At 38.0% G+C, this 17,347-nt stretch overlaps 1 pseudogene; it reads right to left on the reverse strand.

Moving 5' to 3' along the window:
• Positions 1–4,039: 4,039 nt before the first annotated feature.
• On the reverse strand, positions 4,040–4,929 carry LOC100685661 (annotated as a pseudogene).
• Between the last annotated feature and the right edge of the window lie 12,418 nt (positions 4,930–17,347).

Raw genomic sequence — 17,347 nt, forward strand, 5'->3', positions numbered from 1 at the left:
TATATATAATTATATTAAACACAAGTTTTTACCAAGTTATAATGGCTACTTTCAACAGTTATAATAGTTACTTTCAAGAGTTAAATGGGATTTGGAAGACTCTATGACCTAGGCTGGATCCTAATCTTGAGGAGTAACATTTAGGACATGCTTCAGCTCTCTTGGGCAACTTTAATAGTAAATATATATTCATGTATAAATATGTATACACATATTAATATTTATGTTCAATATTTTTTAGATAAGATCCTGTACAGAGTGTCTTTCTCCCTTATGTCCCAATCAGATCCAATTTCTTTTAATTTAAAAACAACAGAAGAGTGCCTGGCTGGCTCATTCAGTGGAGTGTGCTACTCTTGGTTTCAGGGTTGTGAGTTTAAGCCCCGTGTCGGGTGTGGGGCCTACTTAAAAAAAAAAACAAAAAAACATGAAAACAATGGAAAGCAAATTGCTTAGGGAAACAAAACAAAACATCTGTTGATCACTTACCACATACCAATATCTTCTGTGATTTTCTCCTGACAACCTTGCCAGATAGCTATCATTTGTATTTTATAAATGAAGATACTGTTATTTTCTGCAGCTCTTATGACCAGCAAACAAAAGAGCAAAAGCTGCCCGATTGCTAAGCCAGTACTCTTTCCACTACACCAGATTCCTGGAGGACCCAACTGAGAATCACACCCAAGGCAGCTGTTTGCACAAAACTCTCTGACTCTACAGAGTGTTTGCAGATATTTATTTGTGAGATATTTTCTTAGAAGAATAAAACTCATTTTTCCCATAAATAAAATATTAATGTTTCTGTCACCAGCTAGTATACAGAGCCTGCTTTACATAAAATGTGTTTAAATAACTTACCTTTTGGGATCTTTTTTTAAGACTATTTTTTTTTTTTTGAGAGAAAGGGTGGAGGAGAGTGAGAGAGGGAGAGAGAGTCTCAAACAGACTCTGAGCACTCAGCCAGATTCAGGGCTCAATCACACAACCCTGAGACTGCAACCTGAGCCAACACCAAGAGTCAGATGCTTAACCAAAGGTGACACCGAAGTGCCCTAGGATTTTCTTTTTTTTAAGAAGAAAACAATAGTATTGCTAATATACGTACAGTATTTTGACCTAAGTGTCTTATCATGTGGTCATATAAACCTTGTGACATACTCTTTCTCAATATACAATCAGATTAAAAAAGTGACAACAGGTCCAAAATAGAGTCACTTATGGTAATCCCCACATCACCAAACTGAGACTTAATTGCAGTTTCAGTTCTCAGGAATGGAATCTTAAATCAGACAATCACGAATTGCCTGATCGGCACTAGTTAAGTAACCTTCCTGACAGGCCCCTGCATTCTCCTAAAGGAAAGTCATCCTACAATAACCAACCTGCTTTGCCTCATAAAACTTCCTTGTTGCCACCCTTTCTGCCTATAAAAGTCATTCACTTTGTACAGCACTCAGAGCTCCTTTCTATCTACCAGATTGGATGCTGCCTAATTCATGAATTGTTGAATACAGCCAATAAGATCTTTAAAATGTATTCAGTTGAATTTTGTTTTTTAACAAATCATAGAAGATGAAGATTAGAAGGAGTCCTATAAATAGGCTGACCAACTCTCAGTCTGCCCAGCACTTTGTGGACTCCTGCGACAAGAGACTTTCAGTTTTAAAATTGGGAGTAAGGGGTTCCTAGGACATGGACCTCCAGTGCAGAAACTGGGCAAGTCCCAGGCTGACCAAACAAGTTGGTTTCTTTACATGTCATCTCACTCAATCCTTCATTTCACAGGTAAAGAAGCCAAGGTCGAGAGCACAAATCAGATCAAGTGGTTAGTGACCTATGACAGATTTTTTCTCTTACTTACATATTTAATCACTAGTTTCATTGTTTCTCATGTATATACCCATTAGGATCTGTGTATCAGGAACCAAATCTCTGTTCCCTTTGTATTTTCAGCACTGGTCCAATTTCTGACCCAGTGTGCGCAACCTGATATATGCTTGTTGGCTGCTAGTGAAGAATGAAATCGTGTGGCTTAGGGGAACTGAGATCTTATTCAAGTTATATTGGACCAGAAAGACAATGATACATCACAGATAGAAATCTGGGAGCTTCACAGAGTAACAGCTTTGCCATTTTTTCCTTTATTTCCTAGATAATATATAATAAACATGTATTGCTGTATAATGAAAAACAAGCATTAAAAAAAAATACTTATCAGTGCTTTGTGTTTTCCAATTAGCCAGAGAAATTGTTGGTCCAGCAGGTGAAGGATAAATGTCATAGGATAAATTCCTACCTCAGATTTCCTGGTTGCCGGGTTTCTTGCCAATAGAGCAGCAACAGAGCACCTTCCCATCCTCCCTCACTGTGCCTCACCTGTTGCCCTCACAAATTATTTGTGGAGACAAAAAAGGGCAACCAGTGAATAGACTCTGCTCTGTTTTCTTACTATATCAATAAACATCCCCTAATTCCTGTTCATATTAAAATCTGAACTGGCAGGAGAACATGCTTAAAAATTGATGTGGCGTTTGAGATATGAGATTTCAAAGAAGGGAGGTTTTCTCCAGCTGTGCTGCATCTCCACATCTGCCAAAATGCTCATGGTTTGACTTTGTGCATTCTGAGCTACATTCCTCCCTCTTAAAAAGATGAGAACCATGTGCCAGAACTCATTAAGAAATTACCCAGTAAACACTCTGGCTCTCAAGTGGCTTTCTGACACCAAATAACTTTCTTTGATCAGTAGAATGGTATATTACATTCACTATAAACCTTTAAGGGGGAATTACTGCCAACAAATTCCAACAGAGATGAAAATACAAGAATTTTGAAGTTGACCCACACTGCTTCTTTATTCCACAGTACACAGTGATTCAAAGAGTTTAATTCATTAATATTTAACTTTGCTAAGCGTCTCTACACCCACTTAGAAACATCCTCTTTTATTTTTTTTTCCTCCTTAAAACTTACTGAGTAACACTGTCCTATAACTTGAAATGATACCCCGGGCTTACTTTATTATAGCGCAAAAGTAGATTTCCGGGGATCAGTAGGCTGCTGGTTGTTATTTAATGTGTGCAACAACTCACAAGTGGTGGTGCCTGTGTGGATTTCCCACTCCTATCCCTCTCTCATTTCCATACGTTAAAAATGAGCAGTTTGTGTATACTTAGAGAAAAATGCCTATCACCAAAGGGCAGTCTGGACTGAACGTTCCATGGGGAGCAAGGCTAACTCTTTCTTTAGGAGAGCCTATCAAGGATTTTCTCAACAAAGACCGGAGATGCTTTTAGCATCAGTTTATTACAGTTACTTTCTTCTGCTTTATTGGCTACTTTTCTTGGAGTTACTGAGCAGAACAAACCCCCAAACCATGATGCTTTTTATGACAGCCTTGATGAGCTCAATACCAAATACAGTTCTCACAGCACCATTCGTACTTTTTGGGAGAAAACACAGAAACAAACTCTAATCCAGTGGTGCCCATATCAGAATCACTCGGAGAGATTGGCCAAATTAGTCAAGCTCACTCCCATCCCCAAGATACTCGGAAAGGCACTCATCTTCATCCATCTGCACTCCCACTAAAAACCACTGCTCTTGTAGCCACAGCCTATTTACCAAGGATACCACAATCAGCTGTCGTCAGGAGGCCACTAGTTAACCTCCAGGTAACAGATGTCAACATCTGAAATGTGCACAGCCTGTGATCCAGCAAGCCCCCTTGTAGGAATTTATCCTACTGACACTTGCACAGGAAGGCAAAACTATGCAAATGGAAATATGAAATTTACCAGGTTATAGTAAATAATAAGAAAAACTAAATAATGAACTGATTAAATAAATTATAGTATCAAAGTGTTGGAATTCTCCTATTCGTTTTTTTTCCCATTTGAAAGCAGTCATTTATTAACTGACCAGATTACAAAAATAATCCTGGTAGATACCTTAGTTCATCCTTCTTTTTTTTTTTTTTAAAGATTTTATTTATTTATTCATGAGAGACACACACAGAGAGAGAAAGAGAGGCAGAGACACAGGCAGAGGGAGAAGCAGGCTCCATGCAGGGAGCCCGATGTGGGACTCGATCCCGGGACTCCAGGATCATGCTCTGGGCTAAAGGCAGGCGCTAAACCGCTGAGCCACCCAGGGATCCCTTAGTTCATCCTTCTAATAAGCCTATTGAACCAGTCTTCCCTGTTGCCAGCATCTCCACCTTCTACAAAATGAGTGGTCTTTTTCTTCATTCCACCGCGTGGAGAAGATAATTTGAAGGGCCATAAACAGTTGTTCACTTCTTTGAAATGTTTTCCAACAGTATAGATCTCGTCAATCAGATCCTCCATGCAGATGTGTTATATCTGTCAGGGCAATTCACTTCTTGTTGATCTTGCCATAACCATGCTTGTAGATCAATTCATTCGCTGACTTCAGGTTTGGGTACCCCCATGCTATATATGGTTCCACAATCCTTAGCATGTTAACCAAAGCCTTGTTGAGCTTAACAAAGGTGCCATTGAAGATCTGGCAAAGGCAAAGAAGCTGCAACACCTTTCGAACCTTTGGGCTCACACCATTGATACCTCTGATCCTGGTGACCAATGCCAATGTGGGGTCCGCAGGCACGTAGAAGTTGCCAGCTTTTCTCGCCATCCTCGCCATTCGAATCTGAGTTCTGCACATCTGCCTGTATTCCTTGTGGTAATGCTTAGCTTTTTCTTTTTTTCTTAGCTTTTTCATAGATAAGCTTCCTCCTTGCCTTTCAAAGCATCCTTCGGGCAAACTTTTCTCTCAGATGCTTGATCTTCAACTCTGTGAAATTCCTTCGCTTTTTCTTAAGGGTTTCTGGCACAGCAGGAACCTTCTTTTTCTTCTCTTCTGCACCCTCCATGGTTCCAGCCAGAAAAGAGGCGGAATTCTTCTATTCAGCTGTTAAAAAGGAAGTGATAAATCTATATTAATTTATATGAGAAAAATAATTCTGTTTCTCAAAGATTTTGATTGTCTCCAAACAGGCTTTTGGCCATCATTATTACATAGGAGCAGCACTGAGAAAAGGGATCTTGGGGCTGGGCCTCTGTAGCACATTGGTAAGAACACCTAAAAGGTGTTCTTGTCACATCAAAGCCACAAGACTTGCAGGAGAATTTCCTGGCCTGTGGGGCATAGCACACTGGGATGATGCACATTTGTTGTAGCTGTGCCGAGATCTTGCCCCCTCAAAGTGGCCCAACAAGGCACAGGGCTGCTTAAGCCTGTTGCCTCCAGCAGTGAGCAGCCTCTTCCGTTCAGTCTGACTGTTGCACCACTATCTGTGGTTCCTTGTGTGTGGAGGGGAACACGGTTTTGGAAGTTGTGAATTTCAGGAACTGCAGAAGTTACCAGGATCTTGTGTCACTGTTTGTGTCAAAGGCTAATTTCTGAAGGAAAGAGAACAACATATTGACTGTAACTAGAGCATCCTATGCAAAAGAATGAAGATAACTGGGGTTATTTGAAACTTCCTTCATCTCTTACCTTAAAATCACTTTGAAATGCTAAATGAAAGAAGTCAGACACAAAAGATCATATAATACGTGATTCTATTTATGTGAAATGTCCAGAAAAGACATAGAAACAGAAAGTAGACTGGTGGTTGCCTGGGGCTGGGGGTAGGAACAGATTGATGGCAAATGGGCATGAGAAATCTTTCGGGGATGGTGAAAATGTTCTAAAATTGGACTGAGCTGATGGCTGCACAATGCTGTAAATTCACTAAAACTCAATGAATGGTGCAATTAAAACCAGTGAATTTCATGATATGTGAATTATATCTCAATAACGCTCTTAATAAACTTTGAAGTAATGGTAAACAATTTACAATTTTAGCCATATTACTTAGATGTCTATACAGCAGAAATAGATCCAAGTCATAAAAAGCAAATTGCATGTATTGATATCTTTTTTCATTTAAAAAAAGAAGATATAATTTAAAGAATCAAAAAAATGTATTGAATCTTAAGTATACACAGAAAATGACAAGGAGGAAATACAAGGAATGTTGCTTTTAGAAGGTGAGACTGGAATTTCCTTGAAGGGCATTTTTTACTTCTTACTTCGTGCATTTTTGCACCATTAAATATTTTTAAAGGCAAATGTTCCTTTTATTTAAAAATACAGAAGTTATCTTCAATGTCTACATTTTTCTTTTGCTCTTAAAAAAGTCTGTCATTGAGGTTCTCAGAATATAGGAATTTATAATTAAATATTTCAATTCCAGAATAAAAAAGTAAAGTATCTACTGATTATAGAAAATGTGATTAAATATAAGACACACTGTCTCTTGACAAGTGCACTACAGTAACATTTTACAGAGTGTGCTATGTGTTCTACCGATGGTATGGAGATAGTTTTAGGTCAGATGTTGGCAAGCTTTTTCTTAAAGAGACAAATAATAAACACATTAGTCTCTGTGCACCATTCTGTCTCTGTTTCAATTACTTTGTATGTCAAAGCAGCCACAGACAATTCATAAATGAACAGATGAAAAGAATAGGTCATAATGATCACTGTATTAGGTGGGAGAATAGATCTTTTTTTATTTTAACATGTGCCTGAATATGTATTAGAAAAATATAACTGGCACACGAAGCCCATGTGTTAGAGATTTAAAGAAAAATATTAAGTAAATAATAGAACAGAAGGTACCTGGGTATGACAGTCATGGAAAAAAAAAAAAGAAATCATAAAGATATCTGCCAATGAGAAATATTTGGGAAAACTGCATTTGGTATAAACAATAATTTCTTATTAACAATAAACAACGGAATGAAGAAAATCTCTCCAGACGAGATAACTCTTATTAGAACCCAAGCCAAGACAAATCTCCTGAAAGAAATATCAAAATGTAGATCAAAAAGCCCCCAAAAGTAGTGGTCCTAGACTAATTACTAGATCATAAGTTACAAACCTATTACCCAGAAAAAAATCCATGAACACTGTGCTTTCTGAAACACTTCCAAATTCAGAGACTTCAGCATGGTGAAAGGATAGAGTACATACACAAAGGCATCATTCCAAGATTTTTTCCAGGCACTTCAGTGCACATGACCCATGCTCAGCACTAAACTCAGCAAATCAAACAGGCAGACCAAGAATCCAGTGCCTTCTGGAAACTGTGCCCTCCTCACATACCAATTGTGATGACACAGCAAACTGTGTAGTGTCAAAATAAAGTAATGTTGTCTCCGACTGCTGCCCCCACTCAATTCAACATGCCACAATCCAGGCCAGAAAAAAGAACAGAGTTTTTAAACCTTTTGTTTCTTCATGCACTTTCCTAAACACAGCCATAATTCACAAACTGATAGCTAAACCATCGACAGAATGTTTTCTACTTTGGAAAATCTGAATCAAGAAAGGGCAGAGGAGAATAGATGGTGGAGAGAAAAAGGAGCTAATATTTTTGAGCATCTATGTGCCAGGTACTCTACATATCCTATTTTATGAAGTGCTTTCAGCAAATCCATGAGATACCTGTAATTCTCTTCATTTTAGGTAAAGGAAATGGCACTGTTTGCCTAGATTTATCTCCCGTGTCTCCTCTAGACAAAGCTTTTGTATCAGTAACACTGAATAGCAAATATTGATCTGTAAATATATTATTTCATGTTTCTTTTAGCTTTTCTTCATGCTGCTAGAATGTTCTTTCCATATCTATATTCAATTAAATTGTACCTGGCTTTGAGACTCAGCTTCACGAGGACTTTCCCTGAGAAGCCTTCCTAATGCCCTCCCCCATTCCTGATTCACACTCACTATAGTGTTAGTTTCACAGGACATCACCACTGTGCATAGCTCCATGGCACACTACTGTAATTGCTGATTTAGTTGCCAATCTCCCCTTGTAGATTAAAATCTCTGAACTTTCATTTCAATTTCATTTCATTTCAATTTGACTTCTCTCCTCAGAGCTTAAATGCTATGTCTAGCATAAAGAAGGAACTCTGTAATCTGTTGAATGAATGAATGAATGAATGAACGAACTGTATTGCCCAATATCTTACATGTAAATGGTAGAACCAGGATTTGAACCTAGTCTCTCTTTTCAATATACCACTATGCAAGTACCAAAAAAAAACAAAAAAAAACAAAAAAAAACAATCAATTAATTATTTACTAGTTGCTCTTTAGGTTATAAAAGTATTGTCTACTCAATTGCTCCAAATTGCCTTGGAAGTCCTTCAGGAAGTACCATAAACTAGCTTACACGGGACAAAACAAGGTGTTCTAAAGTGTTCTTAAATTCAACGAAAATTTAAAAAAAAAATCAACGAAAATTAGAATTCTGTTATATAAAAAAAGCTAAAAATAAATAAATAAATAAAAAATAAATAAATAAAAAAAATTTAAAAAGCTGATTTTTTTTTCCTCAGGATTAAATTGCCAAAGAACTAGGAAGCAGTAGTGTGGTACTCAAAAATAAAACCACCAAAGTCAAATAAGTGTATCCTCGTTAAATCCCTCTAACCTCATAGCAGGCCAAAGTATTTCTGTCATTCCATTTTTAACAAACCCTCAGGAAGGTCCAAGGTGGAAGCTGGCTCATATCAAATTGCCTCTGAGATTTCCCTGGAGTAGTTCATAATCCTGAGCACCTAGGAATCTATATATACTGCACCACCCGTGTCTGACTAGGAAACAAGCTGAGCTCACCTTTCACACCACGTTTGTTTGTTATTTTGCTGCTCTTGGTTTTTTTCAGATAGTTTTGTGCTGTGGAACGTGGTGAGACCTGAAGGCCTTTGCCAGAGTGAAGCTCCATCCTGCAGGGGCATAAGCACCTAAGTGCTATGGGCACTACCACCACACTAAGCTGTGTGTCCCAAACAAAAGTTTAGGGACTGATATTGGGCAACAAGAAGCTTTTGCAAGATTATAATCAAAATAGTGATCAGACTGATATTTGAAATATTCTAACTGGATCATTATTATTGTTATCATTACTGTTATTGTTAGTATTATTACCTCCACAATAGCGTGTTCTCATGCACATTTGCCCCAGAATGGGAAAAAGAAAGTACAATTACAGTTGGTGTACATGAAATAACCTTGAGTAGACATGTAAAAATGTACTTAAAAGTTGAAACAATATCTATCATGCCTGGCGTGAAGAGAAAATGATTGGCAACTGTCAATTCCACTGTCAGTTCCACTGAACTGACAAAATTAAAAAGTATTTCTTGCATGCCCACTATGTGCCAAAAGCTGCTATATCTATCTATATAAAGAAATAAATAGTTTTGTTGGCTTCTCAGGCAAAATCTCTGGGGAAATTTTGGGGGGATCATCACCACTGTTTAATATTCTTAAGTTTTTCTGCTTCAATTTTTTAAGACATAGCACATTCATAAATAGTTAAATAGAATGAATCTTATGCTGTGTTTTCCAAAAAATATACTTTTTCCATTGACCAAAATATTAGTATCCCCTCTCTATGGCACTGTCTTTTAAGTATCAAGGTATTTGAGAAATTCAATTAATGGTCAGAAGTTTGGAGAGCACATATCAAGAAATAAAGGAAAACTGGTTAAATTTAAAGGACATCGTATGAAAGTTTGAACCATATTTGCCCCCAAACTATCCCCAGACCAAATATGCTCATGCCTTTAAGTCACAGGGATCTCTCTTCTTGTTTTGTTTTTTTAATTAATTAATTTTATTTTATTTTATTTTATTTTATTTTATTTTATTTTATTTTATATTTTATTTTATTTTCTTCTTTTAATATTGATGTCAACTGCCTACACTCAAACACCCTTCATGAAATGTGACACAAATACCATTATACCATGCAATGTAAGCTGCATTACAATTAAATATATTATAGTTTTCATTTACATTCTCACCGTGCCTCCTTCAGGATATACCCTCTTCAACTTCATTGGACTTAGGCATTGCTCAATGCCTGTGTCTGTAACAGCAACACATTTAGAAACCAATTCTTAGGGGCACCTGGGTGGCTCAGTGGTTGAGCATCCGCCTTTGGCTCAGGTCGTGATCCTCGGGTCCTGGGGTCAGGCCCCTATCAGGATCCCTTGGAGGAGCCTGCTTCTCCCTCTGCCTATGTCTCTGTTTCTTTCTCTGTGCCTCTCATGAATAAGTAAATAAAATCTTAAAAAAAGAAAAGAAAAGAAAAGAAAGAAACCAATTTACAATGGTCGCAGATGCAGTTAATTCATTTAATAAGCATTTATTGAGCCTATGTGTATGCTATTGTTCTAGGTGCTAGGAACTCAAGTAAAGATGTTGTTGTGGAAACAAAAAGGTAACAGATAAATTCAATCTATGTGGTATGTGTTATGATAGAAGACGTGAACCCAATCAGGCTTTCCTGGTCTTGAAGAACCTGTGTAAAGTAACCAGTTAAAAAATCATGCTAAGCTCATCCACACTGAGCTAATTAGAAGGAAAAATTAGCTCAATGGGCTGTTCCAGTCAGTGGGCAATCTTTTTCTGACCTTTACCCCATGGACAGGTCCTATGGGAGATACCATAAACAGCATATAGCCTCTTCACCCAAGGGCCTATCATCTAATTAAGGCAATAGGTACACATTTACAATGATGCTTCAGCCACAGAAAACGTGAGATCAAGTCCTAGACTTGCCACTTACTAATTATATGATTTGGGACAAGTTGGGTAGATCAAAGCCTCAAGTTTATCGGACCTATAATGGATAATAGTATATATTTCATACGATTGCAATAAAGATGCAATGAAATAATGCCACGAAAGCACTTAGCCCAAGCCTGAGAACTCAGAAACCATTAGCTATTTCAAAAACATCATTAACATGATTAATCTTACAGTGAGTGCTCAAATATTCAAAAGAACAAGCAGTCGTTTTCAAATGTGGTTTTTTAAAAAAGATTTAGCAGAAACACTGAGATTTGAGCTCCAATTTAAAGGCAGCATTAAAAAAAAAAAAAAAAAAAAAAAAAAAACCTATCCATGATGGAGCAAGCTGCAGTGAGGAAACTCAAGATAATGACAATTTGTCCAGCAGATAATGAGAAGACAATCTGAGCAGAGCTTGTGTCAGGAAGTGAAAGAAGGAGGACCTGAAAGGCAAGCTAGTGCCAGATCACAAGAGGGCTTCACTGCCAGACAAACAAGTTGGAGCTTTGTCCTGTACATGATGAGGAGTGAAAGATTCTGTCCAGTAAAGTAAAATGACCAAAGCAGTGCCTTCTAAGAAAAAAAGTGAAAGGTGGGGGAGGGGCAAGGTAGATAAACCAGTTAGAACGGATTGTAGCCATCCTGCTGCATGGCAGTAAGGACATACCTTGCAGCGGTGTCAAAGGAGAAAGCTGGAGACTGGAAGCTTTTTGAAGGATTAAAAGAAACAAATAAAAAAGGTTGTCAGGCCACATTTTCCTAATGCGTAGATAAGTCTCTAAATTTAAGTTATGAAATTCCAGAGATACATTGATTCTCTCAGGTATTTTAATGACTGAGAAGGGTACCTTGCTCACTATAAGCATTAAATCAGTGTTGGTGCTCACAACGATGTGCTCTGTATCTGTTCACTCACGTCGCGAGAAGCATTAGTCACAATAGCCAAAAGGTGTAAATAATCCAAACATCCACCAATGACTGCATAAACAATATGTGATAGACACATACAATGGATTATTATTCAGCCTTAAAAAGGACTGAAATTCTGATCCATACTACACTTATGGATGAACCCTGAAGACGTTAAAGTAAGTGAAGTAAGCCAGACACAAAAGGACAAATACACTAAAATCTCACTTTTATGTCCTACCACAAGTAGTCAAACACAGAGACAGAAAGTAGAATGGTGGTTGCCAGGGACTGGAGGAGAGAAGAATGGGATGTTATTGTTTAATGGGTACAGAGTTTCAATTTGGGATGATAAAAAAAAATAAAAGTTCTAGAGATAGGTAGTAGTGATGAATGTATAACAATATGAACGTACTAAATGTCACTCAAGTATACACTTAAAATGGTTAAAATAGTTAGTTTTGGATTACGTGTGTTTTACCAGAATAAGAAAATGTGAATAGTATGAATCTGATGTCCTGAGAAACAGCATGTTCACTCAAAAACAAGATGAAGGTAAGGCCTGCCAACGCATTTAGCCTCACTGCCCAACCAAAAGAGACTACCCTTCTTCCCAGGTCAAACACCATTAGCTAGGATGTCCAACTGGAAAAATAGAAAGGAAAAACACCAACCATCACCTACACCAGAATGCTAATGGTAGCCCAATGGTGCATACCTCTCTGCTTTTTACCTGCCCTGGTCTGATACTAAAGAAAAAGGAAAGAAGAAAGAAGAAAGAAGAAAGAAAAAGGAAAGAAAGAAAGAAAAAAGGAAGAAAGAAGAAAGGAAGAAAGAAAGAAAGAAAGAAAGAAAGGAAGGAAGGAAGGAAGGAAGGAAGGAAGGAAGGAAGGAAGGAAGGAAGGAAGGAAGGAAGGAAGGAAGGAAGTTATTTTACCAGTCAAAGCAACCCCTCACCTTGGCAATTCCACTTGACGACAAAAGAAAGGAAGTTTGAGGAAAGGAAAATAGCTTGCTGATGGCCATGACAAATGCTCTCTATATAGACAAATTCATTGAGCTTTGAGGGACCAAAATTACTTAATATACTTCTATCAATTAAAATTTCCCAAGTGGATACTGTTTTCAGCACTATGCTGGACAGAATGTAAATATAGCAGAAGTTTAAGCTATGGTCCTTGCCTTTTAAGATCGTATAATCTACTTGAGGGGACAAGAATCATACAGTGATATAATAATGAACATTATGAGACAGAATATAATTAGGTGCTAAATTGTGTAGTACAGATTATGAGTACTCTAGGAGGTCATAAAAATGTCTAACATCCTGTAGAAATGAATAATGGGTCAGGAAATCTTTACTCACTGCCCACTTGTAGGAGCAAGCAGAGGAACCTATAAAATGGAATGAAGGCTTTTAAAATATCTATTCTATTTCAATTTTATGTGTAATACACCTCCTCTACCAAACAGTCCTTTGCTTAACTTTTTTTTCCAAATTTGCTTTTTCTTCTCAACCCGTTTACAAGTAATTAGAAAATGCCTCAAAGGAAAAGAAATAAATGTGCCAACCACCATTTGAAAGAATGTGTAAATTACCGTGAAACAGTGGTACTCGATGAAAAATTAGTAAATTCGGGCTTCATAAAAATAAACCTTTTATTCAAAGCTTGGTTTGCTCAAAGCCAAGAAGAAGTAGCTATACAGACTCCACTCCTTCCCACATGAGGGCTGATGAGATCCAAGGACAATTTTATTCATTTAGCTTCAGAATTCAGACCATCTGCTTTAAAATGGGAATTTCACATCCCTCTGCATGACATAGATCAAAACAGACAGGGACTTTGTTTCTATAAGGACTCAAACTGCAAGTGTGTATATCTTTTTGTTCTGGCCAACCTCATACGTTAAAAGTTGTATGGCTTTGTAGCTTAAGCAGTGAGCTGAAGAAGCGAGGCATTAAATTCTATTTCCTATAATCTCTCCTCACTTTCTTCATCCCTTCTACCTGAGTAGCAATCAGACATATTCTTCTCTATCAGAACTGAGCAAATATAGAGGTGTTTGGTATTTCACACTCAACTATTTGCACCACGTTAATACTGGCAAGCCTTGGGAGTAGTTCAGGTAATACGCTGCTGGGTAACAGGCTACTCCAATATTTTGTGACTGAAAACAGCCGTTTTGTTTCACCCATGATTTTGCAGATCAGGAATATAGGAGGGCTTAGCTTGGTGGGTCATCTCACCCACCTGGTGCCTGCTGGTAGCTAAGGCCAGAGGACCCATAGTCAAGACAGTTTTCTCACTTAAATGTCTTGCAGAGCTGTGGTGCTTCATGCTCACTCGTGTGTGCACATGCATGCACTTGCACTTGCTTGCTGTCTCTCTCTCTCTCTTTCTAGTCGTCTCTCACTATATGGTGTCTTATCTTCCAGGAAGGGGTAAGGCAAGAAAAGGTGCCCTGGCCACAAAATTTGAGGAGGCACTCATTCCCAAGTGCAGCATCTCTAGTTGTCCAACCCTAAGAGTGAATGCCTCTTTAAAGGAAAATGACTAACGTATGAAATTGAAGGAGGTACTTACTCTCAGTGTTGGTGCAAATGTACCTGGGAGTGAGTCCCCCTTTATATGTTGCACCCTAGGCACCTCACTTGCCTCATCCTAGCCCTGGCTGATGCCAGGCCCTCTCCACGTAACCCAGTGGTGGTGGGGCTTCTCACAGCATGGTGATCTCAGAAGAATCATCCTTCCGCCATGGTGGTTATCTTCTAAGAGGTAGGGAGTTCAAGCTGCCAGGCCAGAAAAGGTCCATGCATAGAAATGATGCTATGTTACTTTCTGTTGGTTATTTATTCTACTGGTCAAAGGAATCACTGGCTCTGTCCAGATTCATGGATAGAGAAAGGGACACCATCTACCAGTGAGGGTGGAAGAAAGTCTCATTGCAGAAGAGCAAGTAGTAGGAGAGACACTGTTGTAGCCATCTTTGGAAAATGCACTCTTCCACATATTCCTTTATAAACTGCTTCATATCATTCCTGGAACACTACAGCATCCTTCTAATTAACACCACAGCCTCTAAACTTCACCTTTCATTTAGCATACTGAAACATACTGCTTGTTAGCAGGTCTTCCTGCAATAACCATCTTATTAGTACCCTTGCTTAAAATGTCCAGTGATCCCCTTGGATCATATACTACAACCATCATATACTTCTACCTATCATTAAAGTGTCCCATGATTTGGTGCCACCTCACCTGTTGTTGGTTGCACCATATCCCCCCAAAAGATACGCCCAAATCCTACCCCCCAGTACCTGTAAATGGGCTCTCATTTGGAAGTAGGGTCATAACAGATGTAATAAAGTTAATATGAGGTCTGGAGTAGGTTGAGCCTTAATCCAGTGACTGCTGTCCTCATGAAAAAGGAAAGAGAGATCTAGAAGACAGGAAGACACAGAAAGAGACGGAGTGATGCATCTACAAGCCAAAGAATGCCAAAGAACTGCCATGAGCCACCAAAGTGGGGAAGAAGCCACGAAGGATTCTTTCCTGGAGCCTTCAGAGGGGACGTGGCCCTGCCAAAACCTGATTTCAGACTTCTGGCCCCTTGACTATGACACAACAAATTTCTGGTCCTTTAAGCTATAAAGTTTGTGTTAACTTGATATGACAGCCTGAGGAAATTAACATCTCACCCATTCAATTCTACCCCCCAGGGCCTCCTAATGTGCCCCCTTTACTTAGGCAGAGGTCTGTGTCTTCTCTGTCCCTACCTGCCTATGAATTACTACACTTTGTCTTTGTCCTTAACCTCAACTAAAAGGACAACGCAAAGCAGTGTACACACCTATAAACTACAGCTAAGTTATAACTGGCACCTTCTGGTACTCTGGCAGCCAGGCAGGGCTACTTGTCCCAAAACCTGAGTCAGAGTACACCTGGTATAAAGAGAGTTTCACACATTTGTTGACTTAAAAAAAATGTTGAGAGGATATTAAGGTTTTTTAATAAATGTTTAAAGTTAGAAGTAAAACAGTTCTTTCCCTGGCATGTTCTTTGTTCATCAAAAAAGAAAAAAAAAATGTTTAAGTGAGAGACTAAATTACAGAAAGAGAACATGCAAAGCCATAGAGGTCCTTCCTTGGCTACTTATCTCTTAGCTCAGAAAAATCTGTGAATTACAGTGACTTTAATCACCTAGACCAAAAATGACTTACAATTGGTAATTCAATAGTCTGGAACTTAAGCAAGGTTGTCCTCATTATTGTTCCCATTTCAATTGTTGAAAACAGTGTATTAAAAGCACCGTGAGGAATTAGGGAGGTCATTTATCCTTTCCCAAAAACTACTGTATATGGTAACATGTGCAAAACAAATACAATTCTTGTAAATATGGTAGGAATAGGACATCTTATAGCACATGCTGATCACTCAGTTATGAACATAAATCATGCCAGAGATTGGAGGGACAGTATCTCAAGTGTAGGAAGTGATCTCCCTGCTGTATCCTGTTTTAGTCAGTTACCCCTGGAGCCCTGAAAAACCCTGGTGGGTATCACACATCTGTAAGGGAAATAGACAACCTGGAAGGTATTCAGGTGAGTGAGCAAGATGGAGAAGAGGCTTGAGGAAAAGTAGCAGCATACAGTGATGCTTAACTTGAAGATTTATATATATATATGAAAAAAATATATTTATATATAATATATGCATATATTTATACATATATTTATATATTTTCCATATATATATAAAATCAAACTTAGTTCTTGTGCTTCAAAGAGTAAAGCTAACACCAATAAATGAAAGTTTTAAGAGGATGAATTTTGAATTGTCATAAGACAAATTCCTAAAAATCAATTTAGTCATTGTGAATAGTCCCTGGATATGTTCGTACAAAGATATGTAACTTCTCAGCAATAGTATCTTATTTATCTTCAGAGCCCTAGTGCATTCTACAATTATTCCCATGTACTAAGTGATTAACACACATTTGATAAATAAAGAGAAATCCAAACCCAGGATTCTAACATTTTAGAATTCTAAAAGAAGTTCAACCATGAGTCAGTCACTGGGGGGTCACATAGTCATAAGTTTCCTTACGTTGGATGTGAATCCCTCAGGAAAATAAAGGAGGATCCCAAACACCTGTTAGGAACATTTTAGGCATTTTCACGCAGTACTTAGGTGTACATTGTGAAACACTTAACAAATTCAAAGATTCAAATACTATTATTTACATATCCACCCAACCTGTCACTCAAGACAACAGTGAGCTGCAATCTATCAAACCTTTAGCACAAACATTACCCTCAATGCTTTCAGAGTCATTCAAAAACATCTCCTGAATATTGACTGTGTGCCAGGCATGTCTAATACTTTCAAACAATTTAGCAAGGTAAGTATTAATAACTTCACTTGAAGACCAAGGGAGTTGTGTATGTTGTCCAAGCTCGGTTTGCCGCTAACTTGTAAAGAGCATTTGTGCAAATTTTTTTAAAAAAACAAGATACTTCTTTCTCAAGATATCTGACTTCCATTTGTCAGAAAATGCGTCATAACATACTAATTTTACGAGAGCAAGAAACTTTACTGTCCTCTGCCATAAAATTGCCACAATAAATACTCAAACTGATAAAATCTATGGTATAAATAGTGTACCCTTTAGATAGGTTTCTTTGTGCAACTGCACACTCTACCCAACAGTAAATGACAATTCTGTAGGAGCTCTGATAAATGAAGCACCAGGAATATTACTCCAAACTACT

This window comes from Canis lupus, chromosome 33 (genome assembly GCF_011100685.1).
Source record: "Canis lupus familiaris isolate Mischka breed German Shepherd chromosome 33, alternate assembly UU_Cfam_GSD_1.0, whole genome shotgun sequence".
Taxonomy (NCBI): domain Eukaryota; kingdom Metazoa; phylum Chordata; class Mammalia; order Carnivora; family Canidae; genus Canis; species Canis lupus.